The 11,267-nt window shown below is 38.4% G+C and overlaps 1 pseudogene; it reads right to left on the reverse strand.

Moving 5' to 3' along the window:
- Positions 1-201: 201 nt before the first annotated feature.
- On the reverse strand, positions 202-5,690 carry LOC103121332 (cofilin-1-like; annotated as a pseudogene).
- Positions 5,691-11,267: the final 5,577 nt, after the last annotated feature.

The following is an 11,267-nucleotide window of genomic DNA, read 5'->3' on the forward strand; positions in this document are numbered from 1 at the left end:
AAAAGCAGTTTAGGAAGGTCAGAACCCTCAGAGCTGAGGGGGAGGAGAGGTCCAGGTGTGGGGGACTGCTTGGCAACTAGGTGAAGGGGTGTGCCCTCTCCCTTCTGGGACCTCCCAGCCTCCCTAGTCTAGCAGGAAGGGGCAGCCTGCAACCCCACGGGGCAGGTCAGGTGTAGGGCTGTGGATAGTCCAAGAGCAGGGGCTGAAGGGCTCACAAAGGCTTGCCCTCCAGGAAGATGACAGCACTGCAGCCCAGCTTCTCTGCCAGGGTGCAGCGGTTCTTGACCTCCTCGGAGGAGTTAGCTTGTAATTTGTACTTGATTCCTGTCAGTTTCTTCTTGATGGCGTCCTTGGAACTGGTGCAGATCATTTTTTTTCTTAAGGGGCACACACTTTCGAGCCCCGAAGATGAAAACCAGGTCATCCTTCTTGCTCTCCTTGATCTCGTAGGTGGCATCGTAGAGGGCATAGCTGTAGTCCATATCCTGCAGCATCTTGACAAAGGTGGCCTATGGGTCATCCACGGTCTGGCCCACGTCGCCCAGCAAGATCTCTTTGCCCTCCTCCAGGATGATATTCTTGTCTTCCCTCAGGCAGAAGAGCTCTCATTCTTGCTTCTTCACTTTCTCGGGTGTGGAGGACTTGTGCACCTTCATGTCATTGAATACCTTGATGATGCCATGGAGACAGCCCCGCCAGAAACCGTATTTCCGGAAAGGAGATGGAGCAAGCAAGGGCCCTCAGCCGAGATGCAAGGCGCTGCAACTGAAGCTGGGAGACAACTGAACCTCTTTAGAGCTTTTAGGTCACTTTCTCCACTAAAAAGCGAGCTCTTATATAAAGGGAGAGCTCTTATAAGAGGTGTTGTGAGACCTGAGTCTATTAGTGTCCTCCTCACAGAGAGATTAGGGAGAGAATACAGATGCTTGGCAATTTATTAACCTATTGACTACACTGATAATATATTGGTAAATGTTTGGTAAAGCATGACATTTTGCAGTACCTACAGCACTGAAGGCTTATGAATATGTAGGATTTAACAGCACTATCACATTTGTAGAAGTTTATAGGACAACAAATGCATTATGTTCAATATTTTAAAATTAAATTACTGAACCATTTTCGAGCTTTCAGCATATATTTCAAGTGAACAGAAATATCCATCTTCACAGTATGACCAGAGCAAGCACATATGTGCACAAAATACATGGTTTTCAACTTAAGTGCATAGCAGAACCCTTTGGTTCACTAGGCCTCATGCCCAAAATGATTGAAGAGTCTGAGAATTCCCATTTCTCACATTTCCAAAGTAATCTTGATTGATACCTTTTCCCCAGAGTCACACTTGGAGAACCACTATCCTGAAAGAATTACAGAATGGTACAATGTAGAAAGAATCTGACATGACATAAGAGTTTCCTTTCTGCAAGAGTAGCATAGAGAAAAACAATAGCTATTGATTAAACTGCCCTCCTCTAAGAAGTAAGATTGAGAAATTATTCTTAAAATGTATGTATGTATTTCTCCGATATAATTAAAAATGTATTGATTTTTAATTGAGGTAGGCTGCATTTACAGCACTGTGTGTTTCAAGTGTACTGTTTCTCACATCAGCAGCTAAACACAGCAGCTCAGGATTGTGGTTTCGATATATTTAGGAATCAAAGAGAATAAAGCCTTTCTGAATAGTAGACAGTTCTTAGGAAAATATGATTTAGCCCACTAGTTAAATGGGTAGGATCTCAGAGCTGATGGTACATTAATGAAATATATTTACTTATCTGGTATTCTAATGATTGAGAACCGGGATCCTTTCTCTGGTCCTTGTGCTTTGCCTCATGTGTGCTTAACCCGCTGCTCCACCGCAGACTCCCTACTTCTTTTTTCTTTACCAGATACTGCTCAGCTCTTACTTATGGTATTGTGGGGTATTGAACCTGGGACTTTGGAACCTAAGTCTCTTTGCATAATCATTATGCTATCTACCCATAGTTACTGGTTTTATTCTTTTCTGGAGTCTGCTTTTTCCCTGAAAAGACCTGGAAATTTCCTTTTCTTGAGCTCTTAAGATGGTTCCTCAAATCCAACTCCTGAGATAAGAAATTAGAGCAGTGAGTTAGAAATTTTCATAAAACCTTAACCATTATGAAATGAAATCTTCAAATTCTCCTATTCATATGACTATATAATGTATTCAGTGATACCTGTGTACTCAAATTTATTGTTTAGTTGATCCTTATGTCTTTAAGATGTACATTTTTACTGTTTCATTTTAAATTTTATATCTTATGAGGGAGAGACGTGATTTCTTATAGTGTCTAGTATAGATCTACAATAGACATAGACATAAAAATGAACAATTTTTGCAGGGTTGGAAAACTTCATAATGGTTATGCAAAAGACTTTCATGCCTGAGGCTCTGAGGTCCCTGTTCAATTTCCAGCGCTAGCATAAGCCAGACTGAGCAATTCTCTCTCTGTCTCTTTCTCTCTCTCTCATTAAAAAATAAATAAAATATAAAAATATTTTTAAGTGATTGATCTTGGTGATGGCTATATTTCATTTAGTGACTTGGCATTAACATAGGCTCTGCTTACATATCACTAAACATATTAGTGAAAAAATATCTTCTGCATAGTCATATCTCCTGCTAGTGACTTTATCATAGACACATACCATATTAGTTGATAGAAAAGAAGTAAATGACAAAAGAGAATTTATTCATATTTTCATACGTATTAAGAAAATTATAGAGCAAGAAATAATATGTGAATTATTTTGCAAAATCTGTGAATATATAACATTTATCTATTATTTTTATGAATAGACATTACAGTATGCAGGATTCCCATTCTAGGAAACAGAAGTTTTTCTAGTAACTTGTTTTGTGTTGGATATTGAGGAGGGAGAACAGTGCTGCTGACCTTAATGGACTTATGTTATTTCACTTTTTTCTCCTAGCATAAGGAAGAGGATGATTAATATGTTTTTTTATGTATTGTATTTATAGTATATTTTTTGGTGTAATCAAACCACATTATGCATATACAGGCTAGAGAATCAAAGTCACCATAACAGGTGATTTTATTATGATACTATTTTCAGTACCTTTTAAAACATCATGATTTCCTCTGCATATGTTAGAGTCTCCTTGGATTTTTGGAAAATGCTTTGTTGATTGTTTTTCTTTGTAAAGAAGCCAATTTCTTTGAGCAACTGCTGTTTCTACCTGAGCATTCAAGTCACAGAGGAAACATTTAATTTAGGGACAGAGCAGAATTTCTTTACCCTTGTGGTTATCCTATGTTACAGCTGACTGCTTTAGTGCCAATAAAATGCTAAGGACTGTGGTTTTTACTGGCTAAAGCACCGAGTGCAAAGTCATTCCTATTAAATATTAACATCATTTACTAAAAATATAATTAGAAATAAAATAAAACAGCACATAAAATCTATATCTTAATCATCCTCTACTGTTTGCAGGTGCTGAAAAATCTATTCTTGGTATATAGATATACCCCACTTTTCACAAGTCTGTATTACCCCACCTAGCTTTTTACGAAAGATTTACTTTACTATCTGTATTTATCACATAAGTCCTGATTCTAATTGCATACAAGTGTTATTTTAGATTTTGTGTATCATTTGATATGATTTAGTAGGTTATTTTTGGATATAGGAGTGCTCAAAACACTTTTCCATATATATGAATGATAATTGCTTCTTTGCTCTATATCATTCTAACTTAGAAAGTTTTTTGTAGGAATTTCCATAGGATTTTTGCATACTGGGGGAAGCCTGTATAGTGTTAGGGCTTTAAGGGCAGTAAGCTATACAAAGAGACAGTGAGCAGTTCCACAGATATTTTGAGACAGTATTTCCTAGAGTCAAGTGAAGATTGTGATAAAAGAAATACTTATTTGACTGTGTCTAGATGGTGAGTCTAGGTAGGGTAACACAGACTAAAAAGCCACCTCAATTAATTCAGTGTAGAATTAGGGCAATTGTAATTCTAATTAATATAACACATAGTCTGAGCTATGATTCAGAGGAGGTATACATACACACTTGACATGATAGAAATGATAATCACAAACCAATAAGAAAACAGGGACTAGTTAATACATCCTGTCTGGATAACCCTATGATCTGTCCTCTATGTTACACTTATATAAAAGTTTATTTAATTGATTCTAACTGTGGTCTTATTTCAGAACTAGGAAATACTCTAAAGTCCTATTATTCTATCTGCTTCCCACTTTCTTCCATATGACTTTCTATTTTTGTCAGTTTCTTTAATGTCTTTGAGCAAAAGTTGAAACTTTTCTTTATAAAAAAGTTTTGTTCTGGATATGTGATATTTCCATGCTATTTAAAATAGTATGTCTAAAATTAATTGAATTCTCACTCTGTTACTATTATACACAAATTAGTGGACTTTTGCATAGTTATTGTTAAAAATAGTGGTTAAAATTTCTTACTACAATAGAGATATTTATTTTTATTATTTTTAGTTATTGGATGGAGATGATGAGAAATCAAGAGGATAGAGGAAGATAGAAAAGGAGAGAGAGGGGCCAGGTGGTGGTGCACCTGGTTGAGAACATATGTCACAGTGCACAAGAAACCAGGTTTGAGCCTCCTGCGGGGGGAGGGGGGGAAGCTTCATGAGTGGTGAGGCAGGGCTGCAGGTATCTGTCTCTTTCCCTCTCTATCACCCCCTTCCCTTTCAATTTCTGGCTGTTTCTATCCAATAAATAAAGAGAATAAAAAATTAAATAAAACTTAAAAAAAGGAAAAAGAAAGGAGAGAGAAAGAGACACCTACAGTAATGTTTCACCTCCTGAAAAGCATTTCCTCAGCAGGTGGAGACCAGAGGCACTGTAACATGTACACTCAACCAGGTGCAACAACATCTGGCCCCTCTTACGAAATTTGATAATTTATCTGTAGATTTATTTGAGTTAGTTTATATGAACCATTTAACTATGTGAAAACTAGTTTTACTTATTCTTTTCCTATGAGCTTAGCTTTTTTCATTCCCCTTTTTTCTCTTCTGCTTTTTACCTTCCCCCATTATAGTTACTTTTCCCTTCTTTTTCCTTTCCTTCTTTCTTTGTTTTCTTTATTTTTTTAAATTTTTATTATTTATAAAAAGGCAACATTGACAAAACAATAGGATAAGGGGTACAACTACACACACAATTTCCACCATCAGATCTCCGTATCCCCTCCCCTCCCCTGATAGCTTTCCTATTCTCTCTCTCTCTCTCTCTCTCTCTCTCTATATATATATATATATATTACTTGTCTATTTTTCCTTTTGTTGCCCTTTTGTTTTTTTATTATTGTTGTAGTTATTGTTGTTGTAATTGATGTCATTGTTGTTAGATAGGACAGAAAGAAATGAAGAGAGGAGGGGAAGACAGAGAAGGGGAGAGAAAGACAGACACCTGCAGACCTGCTTCACTGCCTGTGAAGCAACTCCCCTACAGATGGGGAGCTGGGGGCTCAAACTGGGATCCTTAGGCTGGTCCTTGCACTTTGCGCCCTCTGCGCTTAACCCACTGCACTACTGTCCGACCCCCAGCTTTCCTATTCTTTAACCCTCTGGGATTATGGACCCAAGGTCATTGTGGGTTGCAGAATGTTGAAGGTCTGCCTCCTGTAATTGCTTCCCCACTGAACATGGGTGTTGACAGGTGGATCCATACTCCAAGCCTGCCTCTCTCTTTCCCTAGTAAGGTGGGGCTCTGCGAAAGTAGAGCTCCAGGACACATTGGTGGGGTTGTCTGTCCAGGGAAGTCCGGTTGGCATCATGATAGCATCTGGAACCTGGTGACTGAAAAGAGAGTTAACATACAAAGCCAAACAAATTGTTGAACAATCATAAACCTAAAGGCTGGAATAGTGAAGATGAAGATTGGGGGGTGGGGAGGACTCCATTTTGTAGATAGCTAGTAGGCATATTTTAGTTATATTCCAAAGGGCCTGTGGCTATACTAGTTTTCTTTTTTTTCCCCTGAGCCTGAAATCAGATATGCAGGAGGATACTAGTTAATGTCTAGGAAAGATGATGTCATGGCTGGAAAAGGAATAGAAAGCTGGATCAGGGAAGAGAGCAGCTCCCTAATATGGGAAAAGGATATAAATATTGTTGACTGTAAACCCCATCAATTTGATTTGTCTGGGGCCCATATTCAGCTTAGGAGCCTATGTGACCTCTGCATCCCTGTAGATCTGAGCTCACATTCTGTGGTCATGAGTAGGAACATTCCAAGCTGCCCCAATATCGACCCATCTTCCTCAGGTATAGCATAGAGGATGGAACATTCTCTACTGTTGTTGATCCACGTTGAGGCCAAGGTCCTATGGGGGGCCTACAAAGGGGCTTATTTTGTTGTTCCTGATAGAGATGACTGGTAACAATGGAGAGAGGGATTTATTTGAGGTCTAGGCCTATCATGTCTGTTTGGGAATCTCAGGACTCCTTGAATAGAACCCCAGCTGATGGGGTGGCTTGATAGTGACTAAAGAGTCATCATTAAAGTATGTCAGTCTCTTGCCCTTATTCAGCTTTTTCAGTCTTTGTTTGCTAACGTTAGTTTTGGAGTGAGTGAGAGAACTGTAATAGGAAGTAGGTGAGGCAGGTATCTATGTCTAAGTAGATATTATTTCATTAGGAACTTTATACTGACTCACTGCAGACTATTGTGTATTTTTGCTTTCAGGTATATAGTTTGCCCTAATTTATGGATACATGTGAACATATGTTCTATCTCATGGGACCTGATCTATATCTAGGTTTTGGGACTTTGTTAGGAAGTGAATCACCTGGAATGGAATTAGAGAATACTATGAAAGGAAAGGTCTCACCCGATTAATGAGGGTGAAGAGTTGATATTCCACGCCTGATGTCTATGGACACAGTCTGAAGTGAAGCATGCTGAGGTGGTACTCCTTGCGTTGATTAGGTTGGGATTAGCAGATGCAATATCATTTGGTATGAATTGAGAGAAGCATGCAGGAAAGTGAGCCCCACCCTAGAGGTTCCATGACTGGGGGAAATATAGGCTCTATACAGGAAGCGGGAGGTTCCTGCTGTCTTAGGGTTGAGAAGACAATAGGTAGTTATTGCTATAATCGCATTATTTGGCAATTGGGTTAAGTTTGAAAAATCCCTTTGTTAGGATTTTCTGTATCATACACAACATCACCATAATTTATGTCCTTTGGCATTATTTGTATATAGCTATGCCACCGGTTTCTTCATTCTCCCTGGTCTAGGCTCAACATATCAAAGACTCAGCCTTTGTATTAAGAAGACTCAGTCTGTGCTTTAAAAAGTTTGAGACATACAATCAATTTTTACCCTCTCATATGAATTAGTTATTTATATGAGTACAAGTTAATAGGAGTGTACATAAACACCATTCCCACCCCCAAAAGACTGTGTCCCATTCCATCCCCCCTCCTGCCCCCACTGCCTCAGGAAGCCAAAAATCCACCTTCAACCTCATCCCAGGGTTTTTATTAGGTGCCCTACTCCAGATTTAGTCAAATCCTGCTTTTAGTTTCTCTTTCTCTTCTTCTTTTTCAACTTCAGTTTATGAGTGGGATCATCCCATACTCATCTTTATTTTTCTGACTTAGCTCACTTAACATAATTCCTTCTAGCTCCATCCAAGATGGGTCAGAGAAGGTGGGTTCATTGTTCTTAATAGCTGTATAGTATTCCATTGTGTATATATACCACAGCTTTTTCAGTCACTCATCTGTTGTTGGGCACCTGGGTTCCTTCCAGGTTTAGCTATTATGAATTGTGCTGCAATGAACATAGGTGTACACATATCTTTTTGGTTGGGTGTTAGAGAGTCCTTGGGGTATATCCCCAGGAGAGGAATTACTGGGTCATATGGAACGTCCATATCTAGCCTTTTGAGAGTTCTCCAGACTGCTCTCCACAGAGATTGGGCCAATTTATATCTCATCAGCAGTACAGAAGGGTTCCTCTGTCCCCACAGCCTCTCCAGCATTTGTTGCTGCTGTCCTTTTTGATGTATGTCATTCTGACAGGAGTGAGGCGGTATCTCAATGTTGTCTTTATTTGCATTTCTCTGTTAATGAGTGACCTGGAGCAATTTTTCATGTGTTTGTTAGCCTTTTGGATCTCTTCTTTAGTGAAAGTTCTGTTCATATCCTCTGCCCATTTTTGAATGGGGTCATTTGTTTTTTTGTTGCTAAGTTTGCTGAGCTCTTTGTATATTTTGGTGATTAGTCTTTTGTCTGATGTATGGCATGTGAAGATCTTCTGTCATTCTGTGAAGGGTCTCTTTGTTTGTGTGATGGGTTCTTAGGCTGTGCAGAAGCTTTTCAATTTGATGTAGTCCCATTGGTTTGTTTCTGCTTAGTCTTCCTTGCAATTGGGTTTATATCATCAAAAATGTCCTTGAGGTTTAGGTGGGGAAATGTTTCACCAGTGTTTTACTCTAAGTATTTGATAGTTTCCTATCTGACATCCAGGTCCTTGGTCCATTTGGAGTTGATTTTTGTTTCTGGTGAGATAAAGTGGTTCAGTTTCATTCTTCTGCATGTTTCAACCCAGTTTTCCCAGCACCATTTATTGAAGAGAGCTTCCTTTCTCCCTTTCCTTGTTTTCCTATTCCATCTCCAGTTCCTCCCATACAGAACTCACCATTTTAATCATGATGATTAGGACTTTTCTATTTTTAAATTTTATTAAGTATTTAATATTGATGTATAAAATTATAAGATAATGGGTATAATTCTACACCTTCCCTACTACCAGAGTCCTGTGTCCCCATTCCCACCTTTGAAAACTACATTAGTTTTCCTAAGAATCCAGATATGGGCTGACTGTTATGATTAGGACTTCTACTACTACTAAAATGATATTTAGATTCAAAAATTAATATCATTTTAGTAGTATTCCTGAATTACTTAGAAGCATTACTGATTTTTCCAAGTGTGACTACTTTCATAAAGAAAATATTACATGAATAATTCACACGTTTAAGACTATGTGTACATATAATTATTAGGAATAATAAAATGGTTTAGAGTGGTGAGATTGTGCATGTTCAAGGTCTCAGATCAGCATAAACAGACAAACAAATAAAATGCTTATCAGGTTGGGATTTTAGAATTTATATAAATAACAGGGGAGGGGATGGGATAGGGAGTTCTGGTGGTGGGAATTGTGAGGAGTTGTGCCCTCTTATCCTATGTTTTTTGTCAGTGCTTCCTTTTTATAAATAAAAATTATACTTAAAAATAATATAAATTCTCATTCAAAGGCTACATTAAAATCTAGCTTCAAATAGCTCATGATAGTGATAATGAGCTGCTTTGCCATGTGCCTGAACAAGGAAGCTTTAGTGTTGTGGTCTCTTTTTCTTCCTCTTTCTCACTCTCTCTTGTTCTCTCTCTCCGTTTCTCATTCTCTTCTCTGTTTCTATCTGGAAAAGAAAGAAAAAAAAGGAACTATGACTATGAAACTTATTCTGGGGGGCGGAGTGGTGGTATACCTGGTTGAGTTCACATGTTATAGTGAGAAAGGTCCACAGTTCAAGCCCCTGGGTTCACCCATACAAAGGGAAAGACTTCACAAGTGGTGAAGCCATGCTACAGGTGTCTTTCTGTTTCTCTCCCTCTCTATGTGCCCCCTCTCTCTTGACTTCCCTCTGCCTCTATATCCAAAAGATAAATAAATAAGATATTAAAAAAGGAAACTTATTCTGGCTTTCCTTTCTATCTATATTCAAAGTAAAAAAAAAAAAACTGACAGTCAAATTTTGATACTATTCTCTCTAGTAATTTTTCCTCCTAGTTTAGTCTTCACTGTTTGTTCACAGGAGTATCCAATATAAATCCTCCTATTATTTCCTCCCCTAAGCTCACCAAATGCACCTGTGAGCCTCCATTGCTACTGCCCCTTGGAGGCTGGAGCAGCAGCCTGAAGGCCCAGTACTGACATGGGGGGTGAGGGGAGCAGAGAATTGGCCGGGAAACTCAGGACAAGATCTACACTCTGGTGGTCTAGAGGTGGTGCTTTATACTGGAAGCCTTTCCGCATTGGTGAATATATTGCCACAGAAATCACAGAATATGAAGTTGAAAGAAGACCTAACCCAGAAATTACGATAGCAACAAAAACAATAAAATATCTAGGAATGAGCCTAACCAAAGAATTGGAAGACTTGTATACTCAAAGTTATGAGTCATTATTCAAGGAAATAGAAAAAGACACAAAGAAGTGGAAAGACATTCCATGTTCATGGATTGAAATAAATATAGTAACCAGAGCCATATACAAATTTAATGCTATCCCCATCAAGATCCCAACCACTTTTTTAGGAGAATAGAACAAAAGCTATAAATGTTTATTTGGATCCACAAAAGACCTAGAATTGCTAAAAAAAAAAAAATCTTGAGAAGAAAGAACAGGCCTTACACTCCTAGATCTCAAATTGTATTATAGTTTTGTAATCAAAACTGCTTGGTACTGGAACATGAATAGACACACTGACCAGTGGAATAGAATTGAAAGCCCAGAAGTAAGCCCCCACACCTATGGACATCTAATCTTTGACAAAGGTGCCCAGACTATTAAATAGGGAAAGCAGAGTTTCTTCAACAAAAAATGGGTTGAAACATGCAGAAGAATGAAACTGAAGCACTATATTTCACCGAATACAAAATTAAATTCCAGATGGCTCAAGGACTTGAATATTAGATCAGAAATTATCAGATACTTAGAGGAAAATATTGGCAGAACTCTTTTTCCATCTACATTTTAAAGACATCTTCAATGAAATGAATCCAATTACAAAGAAGACTAAGGCAAGAATGAACCAATGGGATTACATCAAATTAAAAAGCTTCTGCACAGCAAAATAAACCAAACAAAGAGACCCCTCACCAAATGGAAGAAGATCTTCACATGCCATATATCAGACAAGATATATAAAATATGGGAGTCGGGCGGTAGCAGCAGGTTAAGTGCATATGGCACAAAGTGCAAGGACTGGCCTAAGGAATCTGGTTCGAGCCCCCAGCTCCCACCTGCAGGGGAGTCACTTCATAAGCAGTGAAACAGGTCTGTAGGTGTCTATTTTTCTCCTCCCCCGTCTTCCCCTCCTCTCTCCATTTCTCTCTGTCCTATCAAACAACAACAATATCAATAAAAACTACAACAATAAAACAACAAGGGCAACAAAAGGGAATAAATAAATAAAATAATGAAA

The sequence above is a fragment of the Erinaceus europaeus genome, chromosome 4 (assembly GCF_950295315.1).
Source record: "Erinaceus europaeus chromosome 4, mEriEur2.1, whole genome shotgun sequence".
Classification (NCBI taxonomy): domain Eukaryota; kingdom Metazoa; phylum Chordata; class Mammalia; order Eulipotyphla; family Erinaceidae; genus Erinaceus; species Erinaceus europaeus.